At 36.2% G+C, this 25635-nt stretch overlaps 1 long non-coding RNA gene across 3 annotated transcripts in view; it reads right to left on the bottom strand.

The window, feature by feature from the left end:
• The window catches only part of LOC111560482, a 471269-nt gene that overhangs the window by 145785 nt on the left and 299849 nt on the right, over positions 1 to 25635 (bottom strand). For all 3 annotated transcript variants that reach the window (XR_006597918.1, XR_006597917.1, XR_002742325.2), the window contains one exon: positions 18722 to 18825. This is a non-coding gene — a long non-coding RNA (uncharacterized LOC111560482). The remainder of the gene's footprint in view (positions 1 to 18721; positions 18826 to 25635) is intronic.

The following is a 25635-nucleotide window of genomic DNA, read 5'->3' as shown; positions in this document are numbered from 1 at the left end:
CCTCTAGAGGAATAATTTTTTTCAGATATTCCACCGTCAACTCCTCCTTCATTCAGTCTTCTTGATATGTTACAAAATAAGTTCTAATACAAGATTATTCCTCTTGACTTCAAACCCACTGATCCTAAAGTATTCTACAACCTATAGGTAGGCAATGGAATTCAATAAGCTTTTATCAAGCACATTCTAGTCAGGTAATTGCAGTAGACCAATAGATGATTTTTGAGACAAGATTGCAAAAAGCTTGAATCTATGCTAGAGTATAAATGGGGTGTGAACAAATTATCCTAAAACAAAGTAATAGGTGATAAATATCATGAGAGGGTTAAAGCAAAATTTTGTAGGAGTCTGAGAAGAGAGTTCCTTTCTATTAAGGTGACCAAAGAATGCTTCATGAATGACTCAGTAATGGGGCTGTCCCTGGAGAGTCGATAGGTTTGTGGTAGTTTTTGATAGGAGGGGGAAGATTGGCATGTTTAAAAGGATGACATGAGGAAAGAAAGGCTTGGAGACCAAAGAATACATTAAGTTACTGAGCAGCTTGTTTCATTGGAACATGGGGAAGCATCTGAGCTTTAGGTGAACAAATTTGGTTGCAGAGGGATCATAGAGAGACAGGGTTCAAACAAGAAATTTTAGTTTATTCAGGAAATGGGATGTAGAAGACTGATGAATTTTGTGGATTGCAAAAAGGGACTAGAGTTATTACGCTAAGCAAAATAAATCAGCCAGAAGAAGACAAATATCACATGATTTCACTCATGTGTGTAATTTAAGAAACAAAAATGAACATACAGGAAAAAGATGAGAGGAAAACCAAGAAAGAGACTGTTAACTATAGAGAACAAACTGATGGTTACCAGAGGGAATGGGGTGGGAGAGGGGTTAAAGAGGTGATGGGGATTGGGGCACTGGGTGGCTCAGTCAGTTAAGCGTCAGACTTCAGTTCAGGTCATGATCTCATGGGTCATGAGTTGAAGCCCCATGTCAGGCTCTGTGCTGACAACTCAGAGCCTGGAGCCTGCTTCAGATTCTTTGTCTCCCCCTCTCTCCGCTCCTCCCCTGCTTGTACTCTCTCTCGCTGTCTCTCAAAAATAAACATTAATTTTTTTTTTAAATAGGTAATGGGGATTAAGGAGGGCACTTGCTGTGATGAGTACCAGGTGTGTATGTAAGTGTTGAATCACTATTTTGGACACCCGAAACTAATATTACACTGTATGTTAACTAACTGGAATTGAATAAAAACTTCTAAAAATAAATAGTTTTTTTTTTAAGGGACTAGAGTCTAAAGCAAAGAAATCTGGACTCTGAATGTGAGACAAGGAAGGTAGAGTCTATCCTCTAGCTACATGACTAGGGTATCCTTCTCTTCAGTTGTGAAATGTATAGTGTGTAAATTACATTTTCCCAAAATAAGTGAGGTGATACTATCAGTACCTTTCTCATCTGGTGGTAGAAACACTGTAAAGAAGTTAGTTCATAAAGTATTTAGCACAGTAACTACACATAAGAAAATAGTAAATGTTTAGTAAATGTTAACTATTATTAATAGTAAAGTATTCTAAGAGATCATATTCTAAAGATAGTTTTTGTTGTTGTTATATGCAGTGAATTTTAAGTACTACTCAGAATTGTCTGTTAACCAAAATAATTATTGGAAGCCTCTATGAGAAAGCATATAAATAATCAAATAAGTGCTATATAATTATTTATAAGAAATATTTCTCATATATATGTGCCCTTCATCCACAGTTCCTGAAACCAGGTGAAATGAGTGTCTTGTAATTAATAATGGTGACTTTTGGACCCCACCCAAGAGCAGGGCTGGTTGCCGGGATAATCAACCATATGATTAGAGGGTTGAAACTCTCAGTCCCCTTCGCACCAGGGGTTAAATCAGCCAATGGCCAATGACTTAGTCAATCATGACTAGGTAATGAAGCTTTCACAAAAACTCGAGACTACAGCTTTTTGGTCCTCTTTATCCAGACAGCTTCTACACTTAGAGAATTAGCATGCTTTCACATGCCACCCAGCCAGACCCAAGCTCCATAGGGACAGAACTCTTCTGTTCAGGAATTTGTCCTATATAGCTTTCCATCTGGCTATTGATTTCTTATTCTTATTATATCCTTTCATAAACTGTTCAATGCAAGTAAGTGTTTCCCTGATTTCTGTGGGCCTCTCTAGCAAATTAATCGAAACTAAGGAGGGAATCATTGAAACTTCCAGTCTTCAGATGGTAGGACAAAAGCACAGGTAAGCACAGAAGCACAAGCCTGGGGCTTGTGACTGGCATCTAAGGTGGGGCGTGGGGGAGTCTTATGGGACTGAACACAGCCTGTGGAATCTGATGTTATATCCACCTAGATAGTATCAGAATTGAGTTAAACTCTCAGATACCCTGCTGGCGTTCGAGAATTGCTTGGTGTTGTCGGGGAGCTTTCCAAACGTCGGAACTGGGTCTGGAAACATTAGAGTAATGCACTGTAATGTACTGCATTCCAGAAGGCACGTACACAAACCTAACCTGCTAAGAGGGATTTCTCTAGGGGTTGAGATCATAGTGGACACTCACTTTGTATGATAAACATTGCTAAGATGTTTACTTTTTAAACAATCATTAATTTCATAAGAAAAAATAATGGTTAAAAAAAACCATATAATAGGGGTGCCTGGGTGGCTCAGTCAGTTGGGCAGCCGACTTCAGCTGGGGTCATGATCTCGCGGTCTGTGAGTTCGAGCCCCGTGTCAGGCTCTGTGCTGACAGCTCAGAGCCTGGAGCCTGTTTCAGATTCTGTGTCTCCCTCTCTGTGACCCTCCCCCGTTCATGCTCTGTCTCTCTCTGTCTCAAAAATAAATAAACGTTAAAAAAAATTTAAAAAAAAACATACAATAAAGGCAAAAGGATGTTTGTTTTAGTTATTCTTTTTGTTAGTAACAACAAATGTGTGTTCTACATATATTCAGGACTATGTTCCTTTCCAGAATCATGGTCTCTCCAGTATGCAGTGCTTTATCTAGTCTTGTTAAATCACTCTTCATGCCATTATATTTAGAAATTACAACAGAAAATGGAAATATCAAAGAAAAAAACGTTGAAATATAATGATGACTTGGCAAATAACCTGATGGACCTCTTAATAACATTTAAATTTTTAAACAACTATTCAATTATTTACCTGAAAATAAATATTTTCAAATGCATAAACTTTTTCTCAGTTCCAGTAAGTGAATTAACTTTTTCCATCTTTCCAAGAATAATTTCCATGGTTTCTTCCAATTGGTTAGTACTGAAAGCTAATTTGACAGTCTCATCATACAACTATGTTTTCCTGCACACGTATTTATTCTAAAGGTATATTTTGGTGTTAGAACTTAAAAATCCATGGTTTAACTTTAAGAGACCTCTATTAATAGTTTATAGATCTTCTATGCAATATGTCTTTAGGATATTTGCAAAGGCAGTCACATTAGTAGTTTTCCAGTAAGTTGGTTCCCTCTCCTCCACTATTGCAACTGAAGAAATAATTTGATGCAGGGAAGAAGCTAAATTGCTATTCATCTAATGTGTTTCATATTGCAGATATCCCGCTAGATATGAAATTCACTTTCTAAAAATGTTAGAATACCCAAAATGATACACTTAAAAAGAATTTCTCATGCCATTCAGGCACAGAGGTTTATGTGAATGTTTCCAGGACGCACAGCTGGTTAGGGGCAGGGTGTGGGCCAGGACCCAGATTACCTGACACTCACTTCTATGTTTTTCCCTCCACACTGGTTTTCATACCCAGAAAATATCCCCATTCCTAATTAACCCTAATCCTATTTATTCACAGCACAATTCTTATTTAACCTCTGCAATGTCAAAGACACTTCTTTTGAACAGGACTCTCTTTGAAAAAGTTCTACAAGGAGTAAGAAATCGTGCAGAGTTTTGTTACTGTTTTTGTTATTTTAACACATAAGCCATGTCCTCCTACATACATGTTCATCATGAAGCCTTACCTGCTATGCTCCTGACATGAAATTTTAAGTTTATTGTTGTGGTTTCGATAGATTGCAGAATGTTTCCTAGCCATTGGAATAAGAAGTCACACTTCTCTGTAAAATTGGATGAGGGAGGGACTGAAATATTCTGTTTCGGTCTTTCTTTAAGTTGTGCGATCCAGAGTCTGATCCCAGAAACAATATGATTGTTTCTATCTATATGACCTCAATCAAATTAGAGCTAACACTTTGTTGGTTAAGATCATTATTAACTGCGAAGCAGAACCATTACTTTTAGACTATGGATACTGAAATCAATTGTGAAGATAAGCTGAAGAACTTAGTAGCCTGTTTTGGTCATCTGGCTTTTGTTTCATGTTTAATCACTATGTTATATGACTTTTAATTTAAATTTTTGCAACTGACTCAGAAATCTGTAATAACAACACTTTTTAATATGTTGCTATACCTTACAGTATACAATGGAAAAGGTCCTTTCCCCCTGAAAATAAAAGCTTTTGCAATTGAGGGACAAAAACTCTCAAATGAAATGTTTCCAGGATCTATAGAGACATCAGACAATCTTTAGTTATTTTGAATACTCCTTATGTAAAGAGTTGCAGAAAAATAAACTAGGTATTATTTAATTCACTGAACACACATTTTATCCAGAAAAAAATGCTTATAATATACTGATAATTTAGTTTACAATTTTTAAGAAACTCTCTACTTCACAATTAGCGTTAAATGAAATAATGAATAGTATTATGAATGAATAGTAATATAATTAAGCTCAATATTTTATTTTATTTTATTTTTTATTTTTTTTTATTTTTTTATATGAAATTTATTGACAAATTGGTTTCCATACAACACCCAGTGCTCATCCCAAAAGGTGCCCTCCTCAATACCCATCACCCACCCTCTCCTTCCTCCCACCCCCCATCAACCCTCAGTTTGTTCTCAGTTTTTAACAGTCTCTTATGCTTAAGCTCAATATTTTTTAACATTTATTCATTTTTGAGAAACAGACAGAGCGTGAGTGGGGGAGGGGCAGAGAGAGAGAGGGAGACAAAGAATCTGAAACAGGCTTCAGGCTTTGAGCTGTTAGCACAGAGCTTCATGTGAGGCTCAAACGCACAAACCTGAGACCATGACCCGAGCCAAAGTCGGATGTTCAACCGAGTGAGCCACCCAGGTGCTCCTTAAGCTCAACATTTTAAATAGCACCAGGAAGAGAATTCCTAAATATATATTTAATATTCTACATTAGACATTAATATAGGATACTATGGGATATTCCTTATTTACTATAGTATTATATTAATATACAACCTTTCAAACTTTAGGAAATTATTAACTTAGGAAGCTACATGTGTGAATTTAGGAAGCTAAATTCTCTTATAGAATTGTAGCACTGATAAAACAAGTTAATTATTTAAGAACACATACAGATGGCCAACAAATACGTAAAAAGATGTACAACATCACTCATCATCAGGGAAATTAAAAGCAAAACCACAATGAGATACCATCTTACACCTGTCAGAATGGCTAGACTCAAAAAGCCAAGAAGTAAGTGCTTGCAAAGATGTGGAGAAAGGGTACCCTTGTGCACTGTTGGTGTGAATGTAAATTGGTGCAGCCACTGTGGAAAACCATATGGAGGTTTCCCAAAAAATTAAAACTAGAACTACCATATAATCCAGCAATTCCACTTCTGAGAATTTGGGGGGAAATGAAGAAAATAAAAACTCTAATTCAAAAAGATACATGTACCCCCTATTCATTGCAGCTTTATTTACAATAATCAAGATATGCAAACAACCTAAGTGTCCATTAATGGATGAACGGATAAAGAAGATGTGGCATATACATACAATAGGATACTATTCAGCCACAAAAAGAAGAAAATCTTGCCATTTGCCACACATCAATGGACCTTGAGGGCATTATGCTAAGTGAAATAAGCCAGACAGACAAAGACAAATATTTGTATCATCTCATTTATATGTAGAATTAAAAAAAAAGTCATAGATACAGAGAGAAGATTGGTGGTTGCCAGAGGTGGGGGACAGAGTGTGGGCAAAATGGATGAGAGGGGGGTCAAGAGGTACAAACTTTCAGTTATAAAATAAATCACAGGGATGCAATGAATAGCACGGTGACTATAGTTAATAATATTGTATTGCATATTTGAAAGTTGCTAAGAGTAATTTTTAAAAGTCTTCATCATCTCAAGAAAAAAATTCACAGCTATGTATGGGGATAGATGTTAACTAGACTTATTGTGGTGATCATTTCACAACATATACAAATACTGAATCATTATGTCATACGCCTGAAACTAATACAATGTTATATGTCAATTATACCTCAGCTAAAAATTATTTGAAAAGCATTTCAAAAAGAAGCCAAGAAAAATTCTTTTTTCCTACATTTATTTAGTTATGACAATTTCTGCGTTGGGACACTCTTGACACAACTTAATTAGATTTATTCTGAAGAATCCTCAGGTATGGACTTTGTCAGTGGCTGTTGGCATACATTAAAGTCAGCATTCTTTGGGAGGCATTTTCAAAGAAAAGGAACAATTTCTCTGAGGAATGTCTATTGGCAAAAAACTCTCAACTGTTTTATTAATCACATTCAGAAGATGCACTTCCTTGCCATTCAGAGCAACATATTATATGCTGCTCAGGTCAACTGTCTTTGTGGCAAACCTAAATAAAACTGGAGAATGAGTGACGACCAAAAATCCAGTAGTTGTAATTTTCCTAAAAACAATTGAAAAAGAAAGGGAAGGAAGGTGAAGGAAAGAAACTTCACAACATATTTAATCTCTGTATTTTCTAATGCTCAGGAAATAAAAATAATATAAAATATAATATAAAAATACAAAAATACAAAAATACTATCAAGTCTCCCCAAAACTTTGATGTATGCAAATAATAATGCAATACATGCCATTTATAAATTGTAAAATTAAAATTGTGTATGGTATTCTAGCTATAAATACCACATGCTTATACAGCAAATTTTTTGGAAGTAAAAAAGAGAGAGGATAAATAGCCTTTGGTTTTTATTCAGTTGATATTTAAATATAAAGTGACAGGGGCGCCTGGGTGGCGCAGTCAGTTAAGCGTCCGACTTCAGCCAGGTCACGATCTCGCGGTCCGGGAGTTCGAGCCCCGCGTCGGGCTCTGGGCTGATGGCTCAGAGCCTGGAGCCTGTTTCCGATTCTGTGTCTCCCTCTCTCTCTGCCCCTCCCCCGTTCATGCTCTGTCTCTCTCTGTCCCAAAAATAAACGTTGGAAAAAAAAAATTTAAATATAAAGTGACAGATCAGTGGGTTTGACCTAGATGTTGAAGCAGGGACCGTGTTGAGCCTCCAAATCCTCCAGGCCATGAAGAGCATAACCCTAGCAAGGTGCTTTGCCCCAGTGCAAGACAGAGAAAGAATGTCTACTAAAGGCGTAAGAGTTCACTGATGGCCTGCACCGTGGACATCTCGTCAATGTTGTGGAAGTATAGTCTTCCTGAAAGTCTGGTTTGGCATATCCACATCCTTTATAGGGTCCCAAGTCCAATTTTATGAAGTCCAGATTGGGATTGCCCAGCATATACATCTAGCAGCAGGAAAATTATGAACAACCTGCTGGTTTACCCCAAAGTGCAGATATTCCCCATCCTCTTCCAGTTTTTTTCCTGATATAGATTCAGTCCATCATTTAAGTTCTATCTCCTCCTTAAAATTTTCCTAGGCTTTTCTTCTCATGCATAGAAAACTTTCTGGAGATCTGTGGGTATGACCCAGTAATTTGCATTTAAACAAGTATCCCACCCAGACGATTCAGCCACCCAAACATATATTTGAGGAATTTCTCTCTAGCAAAAATAAAAGCTTTTGCAGTTTGTACACAGAAGATTGACAAAATCTAAGTTATGTTTTAAAATAGTTACTTCTGTCTGCTTTATTGAGATAAGATTCTAGGGGTCCAGAGTAGAATCAGGAAGACACAGTAAAAGGAATTTTTGCAGCAATCCAGACAAGAGGTGATAGTGGTTCTCACCTTGGCGGCTGCAGTGGAGATGGTGATATACAGTCAAATTCTGGATATTTTTGATGATAAAGACAACAGGAATTTCCTGACATACTGAATGTGAGAAGAGAATTAGACAACAATTAAATATAATGCCACAATATTTGTCTGAACAACTAGAAGGATAGAGTGCTATTAAATGAAGTGAGGCAGGCTTCCAGTGAAGCTGGTTTGGAGGGTGAATGGAGCAGTTTGGTTTGAGAAATTATGAGTTTGAGACGACTGTTGGGCATTCAAGTAGAGATATCAAGTGGGCAGTCAGATATACAAGTCTGATATATATAGGAGAGTTTTAGGCTGGAGAGTTCAGATCTTGAGGGTTTTCAGTATCCATATGGCTTTTAAAGCTAAGTAGATGAGCCAGCCCCACAGTTTGACTTTTCCCTCTTTCCAATCTGAATTCTTTCCCTCCCGGCCACAAGTATTGATCCCAGGCTGCTTCTTAAAAAATTTTTGCATGCTAAAGTCACCTCTGAGCCCATATCCCAATTCAGCTTTCACTGATTTATCTAAAATATGTCTAAAATAAGATTAACTCCTATATTTTGTTTGCTTCCTACCCGTAAGACTCAAAATTCCACAGTCTTTAATTTTAATTTATTCATTCTTTCTTTTATTCCTTTCATAAACATTTATAAAAAAACCTACAAAGTTTTGGTTACCTTTCTAGTCACTAAAAGACTGAGAGCTTCTTACTAGTAACCAACTAAATGAGTTATAAAGTCTGCATATAAACTAAAACTAGAATGTGAGTTTACTGAGGCATCACACTGTGTAGTGTAGTAAGGATTCTGACACCACCCATCACTTAACAATATAACTCATATCTAGTAGTCACATTGTCAGATAACAGGATTTTCCATAATGTGGGGGATGAACTTTTTATTATAAATTTCAGTGTTTTCCTCCATTGTTGGTGGTTACCAGTGCTGCTAGATATTTATAGAATTACTGTTATATTTCTCTTTTATTTATCATTTTGCCTTGTTTCATATCTATTGTCTCTAATTCTTTGTTTATTCACTAGCAAATAAAGCCATGCCTGGTAGGTAACTGATGAATTATTTGCCTTATAGTCGAAAAGGTTTGAGAGTTATTGGTAAGATACAATTACTCATGGTCTAAGAGGCCACCTATCTAGTATAATTTCAGGAGAAATTTGTAACCCAACACGTCTGCTGCAAACTAGACATAAAATTACATATTCAAAAATGTATTGCTTCAGGTAGAGCATGCCTAGTAGATCCCAGTTTACCTAGAAAACACAAAAAAGACAAATACTTTGTGTTGTTACTTAAAGTTGCTTCATCATTTTGCATTCCAAAGTAATATCTATATGTGAGCAAGATGGCAGAAGAGGTAAATTTAGAGAGTTTAAGGGAAGAGTAAATCATGGTTGATCATGTTTACTCTAAAGATGTTCTTTTGAATCCCAAGGGCAGGCTTTGGGAACCGTGCTCAAAGGAGCTACTCTACGGGCTGTGGAATCAAAAAGTTCCATAGAGTCCTGCCTTACTACTTCCCACACACTGTCTCTATGGCTTCCTGCTGCTTAGCATCATCCTGTCTTGATCTCCTGACTCTAGACTGCCTACACCACGAAATCCCAGAGAAGTTGTTAGGAATTCCAGATTCATACCCCTAAATTTAAGATTGGCACCCAGACTCCCACTTGGTCTAGAGAAGGAAATCAGAGAGTCAATGTGAATTAAACGCAGGGAGAGCTGGGCGTGGAGCCAAACTGGGGTAAACCATACAAGCAAAATGGAAGAATGAGCTATTGGTTCAACAAGGTGGCAGGAGGCCAAGATAATGGTGCAGCAAAAGGATGAAAAGAACAGAAGACAGGCAGGCATAAATGTCTCTGAGACCACAGTGACAAGTTTGCCTACAGGAACATGTCAGGAATTGATCATTTCCCACCTCTGAAATGAGGATGTTCTTGGGTGCTGCTTTGAAATCACCAAGAAGACAGGTGAACTTTTTACACTTGTGGTTTTCTTTTCTTTTTCTTTTTCCAAATGCTGAGAGATGCTAAGTTCAATTTAAAAAACAAAATTTGAAATCTTTAATTAAAAACAGAAATCCGAAAGATAGGAAATCCTAGGAAGACTGCTGGTGGGTTATACTTAAAGTCTGTGGGACTCAATTGATGAGTTCAGTGTTTGTCAACATCAATTCAAACTGAAGACCTGCTTGATGGTGCTCTTGAAAAGCTGTAGCTACTGAAAAACGTGCACCTCAGTAACACCTACAGTTGTTTCTGGTCCAACGTGGCACGCTCTTGACATGGAGCAAAAGCCTGGCATCTTTAGGAAACGTGGTTCCTCACAGATAGGGAAATCTGGACCCTTGTGAAGGCAGCAATAAGTAAAAAAATAAAAAAGGTCAGGTGGCTTGTCATCAGTGCTTTTCCTTCCCAGATTTTCTTTCAACTTGTGCCTGATCCAGGAATCCCACTATTCCTCCACATAGCTTGCCTATTACTACCCTCCTTATTGACACATGACTATACAGTATCATGTCCTCAGAGACCCAGTTACCAGTTCCAAAGATTTCAGCCAGCAATCTATTAACATCTTTAGGCTGAGTTAAAGATATGCTATAGTACCTCCAACTTAAATTACAAAATAAATAAATTCCTTCATCCTGTGTTCCCTTCCACATTTTATGGAGAAGCCCCTCAAGACCCAATTTTGTTTTTCAATTTTTCCTTGAATCCACTCCAATAAAGCTTCTGTCCCTACTACTTCACCAATTCACCCCGAGTTGCCAAATCCAGTGGACAATTCTCTATGACATAACAACTTTTAACATGGTTGATCAACTTCCCCCTCCTAGAAAATACATTTTATTTTCCATCTGGGACACCACTGTTTTTAGTTTTTCCCACTTGCTTTTCCTTCTCACTCTCTTTTGCTGGTCCCCCTTCATCTTCCTGACTCCTAAACAATCAGACCTTGGAACTCTTCTTGTGACAGTTACTTCTAGAGTAATCTCATCCAGTCACAGCAATAAATATTGTCTACACTCTGATGACTTTCAATTTTATCACTCCTGACTGAATGTGCCCCTGAAATTGAGCCTTAAATATTCAACTGCATTTTTCACATCTCCTCTTGGATTTCTAATAATCATCTTACCATATACAGAATAAATGTCTTGGTTCCCCCCCCCCCCCAAATGTTCTCTTCTAGCAGTCTTCTCCACTTTAGTAATGGAAACTATGTCTTTCCCATTAGTCAAGGGTCATATGTGTCTCTTCCCTTATCTCACATTCTACATCCAGTCCAACCGCAAGTTAGCTATACTTCCTGAATGTATCCAGAATTCAGCTACTCCTCACTATTTCCACTACTTGCACTCTGGTTCAAATCACCAACATCTCTTACCCGCATTACTATAACAGCCTCCTAACTAGTGTCCTTCCTCCTACTTCCGCCTCCTTATATTCTACATACAGAGATCCCCTAGATCAAAATCCAGGCAGATCAAAATTCCAGTCAAGCTGCTACAATAACTTCCCACTGCATGCAGAATAAGAACCAGAATTCTTATCATGACTTATCAGGTCATGTTCCATAGCCCATCTGACCTCACTGTCTCCCTTCTCTATTTGTTTACTATGCTGCAGCCACACTGAGGCTGATTTCCTTCCTCTTTCTCAAACACAGTTCTGCCTTAAGGCCTTTGAACTTGATGTTCCCTCTGCTTGGAGTAGTCTTCCCACAAATACCAGCATGGCTCAATCTCACTTTCTTCAGACTTTATTCGGTTTATATGCCTCATCTTGTCAAGGATGTCTTTCTTAATATCACTCTATAATAAGTAGATCAACTTCCTTTCTTATTTATTTTTTATCTACCTCACCCTGCTTTATTTTTCTTCAGAAGTTTTATCACTGACATATGGTATAAGTAATGACTGATTATTTACCTTACCCTCACGGGAATGGAAGCTCCAAGGTAAGCTTCCATTTTGTCTCTATGTTTCACTGTTGTATCCACAATTCTTAGAATAATGTCTGGGCTATATAGAAAATATTTAACAAATATGAGCTCACCTATTTAATTAAATAAATACTAAGTGTATTTATAGACTCTTTAATGCCAGTTGGGAGTCACTTGTTTCCTTCCTGGTGCTCTCTCCTGAATCTAGCTGCCAGTGTTGTGGTAGGGTTCCCTGCCTAAGGAATGAAAAAAAAAAAAACCCTCAAGGCAACCTGGCTATACACGTTCGTGACATCCCTCATGACCTTGTAACATGAGATCACTTAATCAGACTGCGTGTTTGTGTGTTACCATATATGGGAGACAAAGAAGTAAAAGATGTATAAAGAACTATGCCATGTGGCGTTCCAGGCTCAGTTCTCAGGGTATGAACCCAGCTGAGCCAAGCTGGCACAAATAAAGTTGCTTCCTGGGAAGAAAAGCCTCAGTGTCATGACTCTCTGTGTGAGATTCCTGCTACATTACCCCAGGGTCTACTTGTGCTGGCTCAGGTGACCATTCTACTTCCTCATGCCGCAGGAATATTTCTTCATACCATGGAATAGAGGAGAAAGAAACAAATTGGGATTTACCTGTTTAATCGTCAAACTGATCCAAACTTTATGCTAGGCACTAGGGATCCAGAGATGAAAGTTTTAGAAAACAAACTGCTAACAGTTTAACTGGATGAGAAAGACAAAACAACAACTTCGATATGTTATTCAAAGAGTACATAAAGGATTCTATCGGAGTACAGATCTGAGTCCTAAACCTCAATGAGGTACAGGGACACAGGAAGTGAAAAATCGGAAAGGTTATGAAGCTTGCCGTATCAGGAGAGCAGGGATGGATACTCCGGGTATAATACATAACTTGTGGATAGTCTTCAGGGTATTAAGAAGACTGCAGAGCAGAACATAAGCTAAAGAAGTAGACAAGAGTCAGATCAGCAAGAATGTGCATGCCGTGGCGAAAGAGTATATATTTTATTTTGAAGTTGACAGGGAGCCATTGAAGAGGTTTGAGCAAAGGAATGAAATGACCAGGATCTAGTCCTGGCCCCGCCCCTCACGGACTAGGATTTAGGCCAAATTATTTGTTGCAATTCCTATCCAATTTTTTCAGCCAAAAAAAGCCCTTGTTCACACAAAGGGTATCCAGAACTAACACATAAATCAGATAAAACAGAACACTCTGGTTGAAGACTGGCCTGTTTGACCTTTTACTTTTTGCACAGTCTCTGAGGCCCCACCATGAGATCCTCAGAGCTCCGAGGATTACAGGCACCAAAACCACTGACTACGTATCTGTTTCCTCATCTATGCCAAATTCCATAATCTCTAGAAGACTTAAAATATGTTTTTTAATCAGCCTTACACAGTTGATTTTCCCCTAATAAGATTCTAAATCAATCTTTTTAAATCATTTGATTGTGACAGAGGGGTCAAAACTGTACTTTCATTTTTCCACTAGAGAGCTTGCTTCAGTCAAAAAATATCCTTCCAGAGAATAACTTTTATGGGAAAAGGAGAGATGTCCAGATACGATTGTTAGACTAAGTATAAGAACCTCATGGCATCTTAACCAGCAGTACATGCTAAAGCCTAACTAGAATTATAGGGCTGCTAAATAGCAGTACTATCAATCGGTAGAAACACTGAATACCAAAGTTACACTTCAAATGTAAAGTTGCTTAACTCTGTTATCAGAAAAGAGTAGACAGTGAGATTTTGTCGCCTTTCATGTTTATTCTTCTCAGGCACTGCACCCTAGAAGTCACCTTTTAATGAAAGCATTCTTTCTCTTCATTTTATTCCAAAACTAAGAGAAGTCTCTTTCTCTATGATTCTATTAGTTTAGTTAACACTATCCTGGATAAGTCATTTAAATTTAACCAATATAAACGGTGAAGAATAGACATTTTGGAGAGAAAAATTATGAGACTACAGCATGAAAAAAATGCAAATATAGTGGGATAGGTTGAGGTATTGAAAGATGTGTCTGATCTCCATATCCATTGTACTCCACGGCCCTTCCAACACCTAGAGCATCATGCCATTTCTGCCTGAAAGAAGGAAAGTCACAGCAGAAACACTAAGGAAAAATAAATCAATCTTGGACTTGGCATTTCAGAACATAAGTAACAGCTTAAGTGGGGAAAAAGAAGGGTCTTAAATTTAAAAATTTAAATTTCTGTAGTATTCAGAGCTTGAAATTTATACTCCCAAATTAGGTGCATGTGTTAGGCTGAATAAAAACCACCCAAAGATGTCCACATTTCAATCCCCAAAACTTGCAGCTATGATGCCTCACTTGTCAATTATGTACCCTGAGAGATGGATAGATTATTCTGAATTAGCCTGATAATCACAATGGAATCACAATAGCCGTTGTGATTGAGAAAAGGGCAGCAGGATTCGAGTCAGAAAAGGTGTTTTATGGAACAAAGAGTCAGAGCCAAAAAATATTTTTTTCTGGCTTTGAAGATGGAGGAAGTCACCACAAGGCAAGGAATGCTGGAAAAGACAGGAAACAGATGATACTGCCGACCCATTTTGGATTTCTGACCTCCAGATAATTAATCTGTGTTGTTAAGCCACTAAATTTGTGATGATTTGTTGCCAGAGCAATAGAAAACCATTACAGATTGTGGCACTGAGATGGGGTACCTGACTATGTAGAAGTAGCTTTGGGGTTAGGCAATGGGTAGAGGCCGGGAGCATTTTGAGGAGCATGCTAAAAAAAGACTAAAATTCATTGAACACACTGTTTGGTAGAATTACACTTAAAGGCATTGCTGATGAAGGCTCAGAATGAAGTAAAGAGCATGACAGAGAAACCTTACGTCATCTTAGAGAAATTCTTCAGGTAGAAATAAAATCATTCCAGATGGAAACACAGAAATGCAAGAAAGAATTGAAGAGAAATGAAAGGCATAAATATGAGTAAATACAAACAGATTTGATTAACAAAATATAACATAATGTCTAGTGTAGTTTAAAATGTATGTAGAAATAAAATCTATGCCAGCAACGTGGAAACAGAATAGGAATAAAGCAGGTTAAAGTTTTTCAGAATTTTAGCATTATTATAGAAATAGAAATGTGATAATCTGTTACAAGACATGGACAGATATTTCTCAATTTAATAACAGCTGAAGAAAAGTATAGGCTTAGTTTTAAAGTGTCACTAATAAATTAATAGTAGGAAAAATGAAATAATAAAATTTATTTAATAAGCCAAAATATGAAAGCAAAGCAGAGAAAATAGAACATACAACAGGTGGATCAAATAGAAACGATTAATAAGATGACAGATAAAAACCCAACTGTATCAATAATTATATTAAATGTAAATGGACTCAATGCTGAACTTAAAATACTGTATTTTCCAGACAGATTAAGGGAAAACTATATGCTGCATGCCAGAAACACAATTTAAAGACAAATTTTTAAAGTAAAAGAATGGAAAAATATATACTACATATATGTTAGCCAAAAGAAAGTCGGTATAACTATACTATTAGACAAAGAATATTTTAATTAATAAAGTACTATTAGAGGTAAAGATAGACATTTCATAATAACACAGCCAACGTGAGGTAGTTCATCTTCCAGGAAGATAAAACAGCTCTAAATTTGTGTGTGCTATCAAGAACATAGCGTTAAAATATAAAAGGAAAAAATTGACAGAATGAGAGGAACAGTAGACACACCCAAAATCATACAAGAGATTTTATGCTTTTTCTTAGCAGATGGTGAAGGAAGTAAACCAAAAATCCATAGGGATATAAACCTAAAAATGCAATTCATGTATTTCATCTAATTAACATATATATAACATTGCATCTAACAACGACCAAATTAACTTCTTTGTAAGTACACACGGGTCATTAACCAAAATTAATGTGGTTAATGCTGATACAACAAAGTCTTGACGAATTTCAAAGACTGAACTCATGTATTATATGGAATTAAGCTAGAAATAAAGGCAAAAGATAACTAGAAAATTGCCAAATGTTTGGAAATTTAAGAAATACAATTATAAGTGGCCCATATATAAATGAATATATGAAATCAAAATTGTAAATTTACTTGAAGTTGAACTAGAGTGAAGTTAGAACATACTGAAAATGGTGGACTGTATCTCAAGTAGTGTTTAGAAGAAAATGTAATGCTTTAGAGCTGAACATCAATTCTCTAAGCATGTATCTCAGGCACCTAGGAAAAGAATAGAAAACCAAGCCCAAAAAGTATAAAAAATAATAATAAGTATGTAAGCATAATAAGTATATAAAAAATAATAATAAGTATAAAAAAATAATCTGGCTCAATCAGATAAGCATCTGACTTCAGTTCAGGTCATGATCTCACCGCTGGTGGGTTTGAGCCCCACATTGGGCTCTGTGCTGACAGCTCAGAGCCTGGAGCCTGCTTCAGATTCTGTGTCTCCCTCTCTCTCTGCCCCTCCCCATTTATGCTCTCTCTCTCTAAAAAATAAATAAACATTAAAAAAAAATTTAAATGATAATATAAGAGCAGAAATCGATATATAGAAAAATCAATAATCAGAGTTATTTTCAAAAGATTAATAATGTTGAAATATTCCTAACAGAATTGATCTGGAAGGAGGGATATAAATCATCAGGACTATAAAAGGACACATCTCTACATATATCTAGTAACTTAAAAAGACAATCAGAATATTATAAACACCTTTATACCCATAAAAATTTTAGAGAAAATGGATGAAATCCTTGAAAAATACAATTTACCAAAACAAGAAGAAATAAAATATGTGAATATTACAACAATAATTAAAGAAATAAAATCTATACCCAAGTACCTTTCCACAAAAAAAAAAAAAAAAAAAAAAAAAAAAAGAGGCTTAAACCCAGATAGCATCACTGGTGAATTCTTCCATTTAATTATTTTATTTAGGGAAAACATAACATCAATCTTGCGCAATCTCTTCCAGAAAACAGAAAAATGTACAAACACTTCCGAACTTTTGTATGAGACTACCATAACTTTGATACCCAAACTTGACAAGGGCACTGTTAGAAAGGAAATTCATAGATTTCCTATATGAAGATAAACACTCAAATGCTAAATAAAATATTAGCAAATTGAAAGCAGTGATATTTAAAAAGAATATACTACAACCATGAGAGAATTAGTCCAGGAACACAAGGCTGGATTAACACTCAAAAATAACTCAATGTTAATAACCCCATAACTGTTAAAAAAGAAAAGATATATGATCATTTCAGTATTTACAGAATAAAAATACTTGACAAACATTAATACCCATTCCTTGTAAAAAATCTTAGCAACTAGAACAGAACTTCTTAATATGATAAAGACCTTCTAGCACAATCTACAGCAAACATATTTGACAGTGAAATAGTGAAAGCTTCCCCCCACCTGAGATTAGGGAAGACGGACAAGGATTATGCCACCATTTCCAATAAACATTTCAGTAGTGTTCACTGAAGCACAATCATGGCCACCAGCGGGCAATAAAGCAAAACTGTAAGCAGTATTTTGTCATTTCCTTTTCCACTAAGTGTCTTTTGTTCTCAAGCAGAAAATCAGCTCGAATGAATTCTTTACTTAGTAGACTAATACAAACCTTCATTCCTGATGGGCCACTCTCCTCTGTTGTTGTTGTTGATTGCTAGAATTATTTGTTTATTTTTACTTTGGACATGAAAGTACTAAAAGATGTCTGAGAGAATCTTCTGGGTCTCAAACATAGAGAACATGGTGTTGACACCACCAAAATAAGTGATCTTTGTGGGGAAAAGGTGCGGTAGAGAGTAAGAATGAAGAATAAGATGTTTGCTTAAATTCAGTAAAGATTCAATGCATGTAGCCCAGGGTCTAAGTCTGTGCATCTCTGAAGTCAAAGAGTTATTTAAATGCCAGATGCGACACTGATTGTATTCAGATGTTTTGACTCGAGGGTCTTGCTTTCTGTGAAGCCTTTATTCAGAGTCCCCACCTCTGTCACCACTCTGGGTTTGTTTTGTTCAACCCTGTCATGTTTCTCTGGTACAGTTATAATATATGCATCTGGAACTAATTGATGCTTGCTTACTTTTTAATAATCATCAGATGGGAGTAATATGAACTGATCAGAAATAAAAGCTTATAAGTAAAGGGAGTAAAGAAAAAGAAGAATCAAAGTGCTTTAAAATTATGTTTTTTAAGTTTATTTATTTTGAGAGAGAGACACAGAGAGTGAGGGGAGGTGCAGAGAGAGAAGGAGAGAGAGAATCCCAAGCAGGCTACACACTGTCAGCACAGAGCCCAAAACAGGCCTGAATCCCATGAACCATGAGATCATGACCTAAGCCAAAATCAAGAGTTGGATGTTTAACTGACTGAGCCACCCATGCACCCCAAAGATATTGTTTTTCCTTAAGAAGAAATGAACCACCTTTGACATTCCAAGCCCAGAGAAGGAATCTCAGATAGTTTGTAAGGATAAAGGGCTCTTGTCTCCAATATAGCCTAAAAACTGGCAAGTATGGTAAAACAAACACACAAACAAGCAAACACCTTGTACTCAGTAGAGTAAAAGTCAATAGACAAAACATTACCAAAGGTGGTTATCTAAGGTGACATACCTAATATCTCATGCCACATATCTTCCATTTGCCCCTCCAGATTCCTTCTCCTCTTCTATTTTGCTCTCTTCTTACTGGTTCCAGTGGGATTTGACCAATGGGGACTACAGAAGAAAATGAAGAAAAAGTGTGATATCAAGATATTTAAACCCCTGAAGCCCTTCCTGAAGAGTCACCCTAGGTTGGCTGCATCCCTTGGATGATCACTCCTCCTTTCAAGTCAGCTTCACTTCCTAATTGTCTCCCCTTCTAGGTTCTGGTAGCCTCTTTCTCCTTTCACTTTTAGGGTCTGCTACTAGTTCTGTGTACCTGTACTATCCTTTGTTGTCTCCTTACATTCACATCTTTAGAATTACTTTCTGTGTAAATAAACTCTCTCTGAGATACATTAATTTGAATGTGCCATTTGTTCCTTTTAGGGACCCTTGTGAATATGAGTCTTATGTATCCCTGTGCATCCTACTGTGCTTCATGGAAGCAGAAAAGTTCAATTGCTTATGTTACCAAGAGTTACATGGACATAGCAGTAAGCCCTAGTTATCTTGATGGTCTTTTGCACAGAAAGAAAAATGAATAATGGTGACAGGGTAAAAGATCATATGGAAATGTAGCTGTCTTTACAGATGCTAGCACCAATAGATGATGACCAAGAACCAGACCCCTCTTCATTTAATACCCTGCCCCCAAACCCTTGGCATTGCAAAGCCCACCAAAGCATAACAGGGTCGGAAAGTATAAATTAAGCTTTTACAGGTGCAAAATTATTTTTCTTGGAAATGAGTCATTTCATTAAGGAAGTCATTCTTGTTATACAAGTGACCAAGAAATCTTGAAAATTTGAAGTCACTTTAAACTACTCCTTCTCCTTCATTTCTTATCAATTAGTGACTGAGTGTTATAATTTTTCCTGCAAAGTATCTCTTGAGTATATTTCTTCCTTACTTTTTTCATTAATTACACCTTTCTTAAGTACTTGTCTCTTAACATGTCTTTTGTATTAATTTCCAAAAAGCTGGAATTCCCCTCAGTCTATTCATTTATAACATAAGCATATCATAAATATATAGATATTGACATAGTTAGTATACATGACAATTAAGTTTCAACCCCTGGTACCAAAGAAATAAGAATGTCACTCTCAAAACTAGGGCTATTTCTGCACCTAACATGAATCTTGTTCCATAGGTGTCTGCCTCACGTATGACACTTAAAAGTTTATAATAAATATTTACCCTACTCTCTGATTACAAAGAAATTATAAATTAAGTAACACTTTAGTTAATTTAATTGGATGATTTGGATATAGTGGAGTGCAAAAAAAAGAGAGTAATGTTATTGTTTCCGACCACTGTCATCGCAAATCTGTTCCATGATTTGCACTCATTTTAGGTAAAATTTGGGGAAGTATTTATAGCTTTCCTGATCACTGCAAGTCTCTTTTTGTGAGGCAAAAAAATGTCAATTCCCACCTTATATGAAAATTCTAAAGGTAATTAAATTATAAATAATTTAATCTAAATTCAAGTGTTTGACTTCGCTTTTGGAGGGTTGTGTTAGAAAAGAGAGTCATGGTGTAGACTTTTCTCTTTCACCAGTCCCCCAAACTTCCCACTGCCATCGGAGATCTTTGCAGGGCTAGAAACTGAGAAAGGAGAGGTATGGGACAGAAATGCTGTGCATGACTGACTTGGTTGTCATCTGGAGCTCTGCTAACTGAGCATGCTAATTCCTTCAAAGTTTTTCTCTTGGCAATGACACTCTCGGCTCTCCCATTGGCCCACCAATACTCTTAAGTTTTCAGATTAGGTTGTTCTCTTCCTTGCTCTAATCAACCTTGACTGATAACCCATTATGCAAATAGCAAGCTCTCTCAGACCCTGTATAAATGAAAGATTTAGAAGTGTTAAAAATACACTGTCTCCATTTACGTATCTGATGCTTTCTAGGAAAATCTATAATACAGAGAAAAATGATTATTATGTGCCAGGACCTTACAAATGATATTTTATTTAATCTTCACAAAACACTTTGAGAAGACTTTCTTTATTCTATAACAAATGAGAATACTGACACTCAGAGGAGTTAACTTGCCTAAAGTTATATAAGTAGTGAATACCAGAGCCATGATTCGAACCTCATAGAAGACTGATTATAAAAGTCAAATGAGTTAACATGTATAAAGGGCTTAGCTTTACATAGTAAACATTATTCAACAGTTTCTTGGGTAAATAAAAATAAGTTGACTCCAAAAAGACATTCTCTTCTTTCTACTTGTCATTCAAAACACTCTTGAGTGTAGTTCATTCATTCTACAAAATCAACCAGCATAGACTACTATGAGACCTTAATTTTCTGTCTTTCTACAGCTTAATAATACATTTGAAAGTGAAGCATACATATCTGAAACAATCAAGTAACACTGCAAGACATATTCCAAGATATGCTAATCATTATTTGAAAAAGGGAGAGATTAATGAGGATACAGCATCTAAAACTTCAGAGCTAACATAGAACTCTAGAGATCTGGTCACAAAAGGCAAACAGTTAAAAAGAAATGCATGTGCAAAAGTCAAAACTGAACAAAACACCCACAAGTCACTTTTATAGCTACCAATAAAGGCAGAACCCCAAAGCAAATTCTGTCAAACAGTAACTGTTTTACCAAATATTCTCAAAAGTAGGGTGAATGGTTACTTAATGGCTGAGGAAGATAAGTGTTCAGAAAATAAAAAATTATTAAAAAAAAGAAGAAAGATATTAGTTCATTGACATGGAATAAAAAATATGGAATAGTCAAAATAAATAATTTAAACAAAATGATTATTCAAGGCAATGTGGAAATAATAAGTTCTTAGTCAAGCTCCAAAAATAAAAATGGAAACTTTAAGGGAATATACTTAATGTGTTCTCTGGTTTTATAGCTGTGTGGCCCAGATTTAATCATTAGTTGAATAAAGGTGTTTGGCACTGAATATAAAGTTAGAGCATATATATGTAAATTTTTATATTCAAATTTAAGACCTAATAAAAGACTAAAATTAAATTAAAAGTATATATGGATTTTGTTTTATGTTTAATTTATTACTTGAACTTAATCGTAAAACTATTTTTAAGTCCTTCTCTTAAAAGATATTTCAACAGATAATTGGCTAAAACTGGATGCACAAAAAATTTTTAAATGAATTCCACATGGATGGATTAATTTTATGACTCCAAGTGCATTTTAAAGTTTAGCTTCTAACCAAGATTGTGTTTTGTCTCAAATTATCATTTAATAAACATACCTATTATTAATTCAATTATAACTCATCTTTCTGCCTCATGTTTTTCAATCATATTTTTTAAAAGTCAACCATCTTCTCTGATAAGTAAATGTGGAAACAACATGCATAAATTAGAGAAACTTAACCTACCTAAAAAATAAGATTAAAAAATATAAATCAGATAATATAATAAAATACAGAAGAGAAATTTAAGTTCAGAATCAATTGACTGAAAATTGTATGTATCAGCCATGTCTTGAGCATTTTGAGATCAAGAAAACTAATTATCAAATAGTACAAAGTTATGGAAATTTATGGAATGAATGAATGAAGGGCCCAAATTATGACACACAATTTTATTATTTCCTCAACCATTTTAATATATAATACATAAAAATATAATAAAATATCAAACTTCATCTTCATTATAATAATCAAAGAGAACACTCATGTAACCATAGAAGACTGGAATCAATATTATTCATATTTGTTTTTTATTAAATTAACACATACTGAACTTATTCTCTTAAGTGCTAAAAATTTTAACTCAGAGCAAGATGGCAGAATAGAAGTAGTTTTACCATCACCCCCCACAGAACACTGATCTTGACAACTATCCATGGTTGAAAATACCTTTATACAGATACCATATGGTTTCACTCTTATGTGGATCCTGAGAAACTTAACAGAAACCCATGGGGGAGGGGAAGGAAAAAAAAAAAGAGGTTAGAGTGGAAGAGAGCCAAAGCATAAGAGACTCTTAAAAACTGAGAACAAACTGAGGGTTGATGGGGGGTGGAAGGGAGGGGGGTGGGTGATGGGTATTGAGGAGGGCACCTTTTGGGATGAGCACTGGGTGTTGTATGGAAACCAATTTGACAATAAACTTCATATATTGAAAAAAATTTTTTTAATTAAAAAAAAAGAAAAAAAGGAAAATACCTTTATGAGAGTCCCAGAGTCCATCAGAGAAGGTCCAGCAAAAAGAGAGAGAGCAAGAGAGATAGAGAGAGAGGGAAAGAGAGAGAGAATAGATGCATTGAAGAGGGTAAAAAGAACAGTTTTACTTTACCTACATCATCTATTCCCCAAAACAGCACTGCTCTGTGCCAAGAGATCCATCAGCCTGCAATTTCTCCCACGGGGGAAAGTGAAAACATAATGTATGAGCACCTGGCTTCTCCAGCCAAGCAGGACATTGCCCAAGAAGTCCACTTCTTTCTCACCTCACCTACAATATTGAAGTGATAGGCATGGCTGGGCGGGGGGGGGGGGGGGGGGGGGGGGGGGGGGTGCCGCTGGAAACACAGCAACAATGTCTCCAAATCATCAAAGGGCTGTGGATCTTACTAAACGCCTCATTGAATTCATAAATAGGCTCACCCAGTAGCCTCTGGAAACACACTGCCTGCAGATCCCCTCAAAGGGTCCAAGAGCAACTTCTATGTTGTATACCTCACCCATCACACTTTGGCCAGTTCCTCATGCATGCACCCCCCCAACAGATGTCCAGTCTGAGCCTTCACAGACAGCTAACAAAGCAAGCACAGAAATCCCCTATTCTGGAGGATTAGGAGAAAGCACACAAACTTGAGCATTGCAGGACACCACCTGAGGGAAAACAAACAGGTGACTCAGCATGCAGACTAGCTCTGCAAGATTGAAAGAAGGCATACAACTTTAGAAATCCCCCACAAGAAGGAACAAGAGATATGGAATGGGTACATCCATACAAAATGTCAGAGAGAGCATAAGAGTGCCTAGCCAGGCAAACTGGTGAAGGTGTTCTCCCCTGAAGCAGTGCACTCAGTAAAGACTGCAGGATATGACTATTTCTTAAAACACAAAGGCAGCAATGCAAGAGTTCAAGGAACTAAGAGAAAAAAATCAAGGAGAATGACATCACCAAAGGAACACAATAATTTTCCAGTAATAGACCTCAAAGAATTGCCTGAGACCTATGAATTGCCTGAAAAGAATTCAAAATAATTATATTAAGGAAACTCAGTGAGGTATAAGAGAACACATATAGACAACTCAAAGAAATACATAGTACATGAACAAAGTTAGAAGTTCACCAGAGAGACAGAAATAATAAAAAAAAAAAGAACCAAAGAGAAATTCTGGAGCTGAGGAATACAATGAATGAAATTAAAAATACAATAGACATTGTCAACATTGACTTGATCAAAGAGAAGACAGAATCTGTAAACATGAAGCCAAATCACTTGAAATTATCCAGTCAAAGGAGATAAAAGGGAAAAGAATAGAAAAGGACTGAAGAAACTCCATGTGATTTATGGGACATCATCATCAACAAAACTAAAATACACATTATGGGAGTTGCAGAAGGATGCAGAGAGAAAAGAACAGAAAGCTTATTATTTTTTTTTTTCATTTTAGAGAGAGAGGGAGCACAAGTGAGGGAGAGGGGCAGAGGGAGAGAGAAAAAGAGGGAAGGAGAGGAAGATTCCCAAACAGCCTCCACACTCAGCATGGGGCCAAAATCAAGAGTCAGCTCAGGTCATGATCTGACAGTTCCTGAGATGGAGCCCTGCATCAGGCTCTTCACTGACAGCACAGATTCTCTCTCTGCCTCTGTCTCTCTCTTTCGCTCTCTCAAAAATAAATAAGCATAAAAAAGATAATGACTGAAAACTTCCCAAATCTGGGGATAGATATGGATATTCAGATACCTGAAGCTTATTGGTCCCCCAAACAGGTTTAATTCAAAGATTTCACTGGAATACATTATAACCAAATTGTCAAAAATCAAGACAAAGAAAACTTTGAAAGTAGCAGGTGAAAACGTTCGTCACATTCAAGGAAAACCTCAGCAGATTTCTCAACAGAAACCTTGCAATCAAGGAGAAAACAGGATAATATATTCAAATTGCTAAAAGTAAAAACTGGCAGCCAAAAATACGCTAATGTAGCCAGAAAAACTGTTTTTCACAAATGAGAAAAAGAGAAAGTATTTCCCATACAAATAAAAGTTGAGGGAATGCATCACCACCAGATCTGTCTTACAAGAAAAGCTAAAGGGAGCTTTCCAAGCTAAAATGAAAGGAAGCTAACATGAGATGTGAAAGTAATGTGAAGACACGAAAGCATAAAACTCACTGATAAAGATATGTATATAGACATATTCAGAATATTCTAATAGTATTATATAAATCACTTTTAACTCCAGTATAAAGGTTAAAGGACAAAGGTATTAAAATAATTATACCTATAATTTGTGGTATATATATATATATACACACACACACACATATATATATGCTATATATGGTATATGGTATATTTGTGGTATATATACCACAAATTATAGGTATAATTATTTTAATATATTTAATAATTTAATATATTTAATGCAACAACACTGATGAACTGGAGGATATATATACTAAGAGAAATAATCCAGACACAGAAAAGCAAATACTGCATGATCTCACTTACATGTGGAATCTAAAAAAAAGTTAAACTCACAGTAATGAAGAGTAGAATTGTGGTTATCAGGGGCTGAAGGGTAAGGGAAATAGGGAGTTCTGGTCAATGGGTACAAACTTTTAGTTATAAGATGAATACGTTCTGGAGACCTAATATAGAGCACGATAACTATAGTTAATAATAATGTATTGTATATAT

This window comes from Felis catus, chromosome B2 (genome assembly GCF_018350175.1).
Source record: "Felis catus isolate Fca126 chromosome B2, F.catus_Fca126_mat1.0, whole genome shotgun sequence".
In the NCBI taxonomy this organism is placed as follows: domain Eukaryota; kingdom Metazoa; phylum Chordata; class Mammalia; order Carnivora; family Felidae; genus Felis; species Felis catus.
This window is presented reverse-complemented; position numbering and strand designations above follow the sequence as displayed.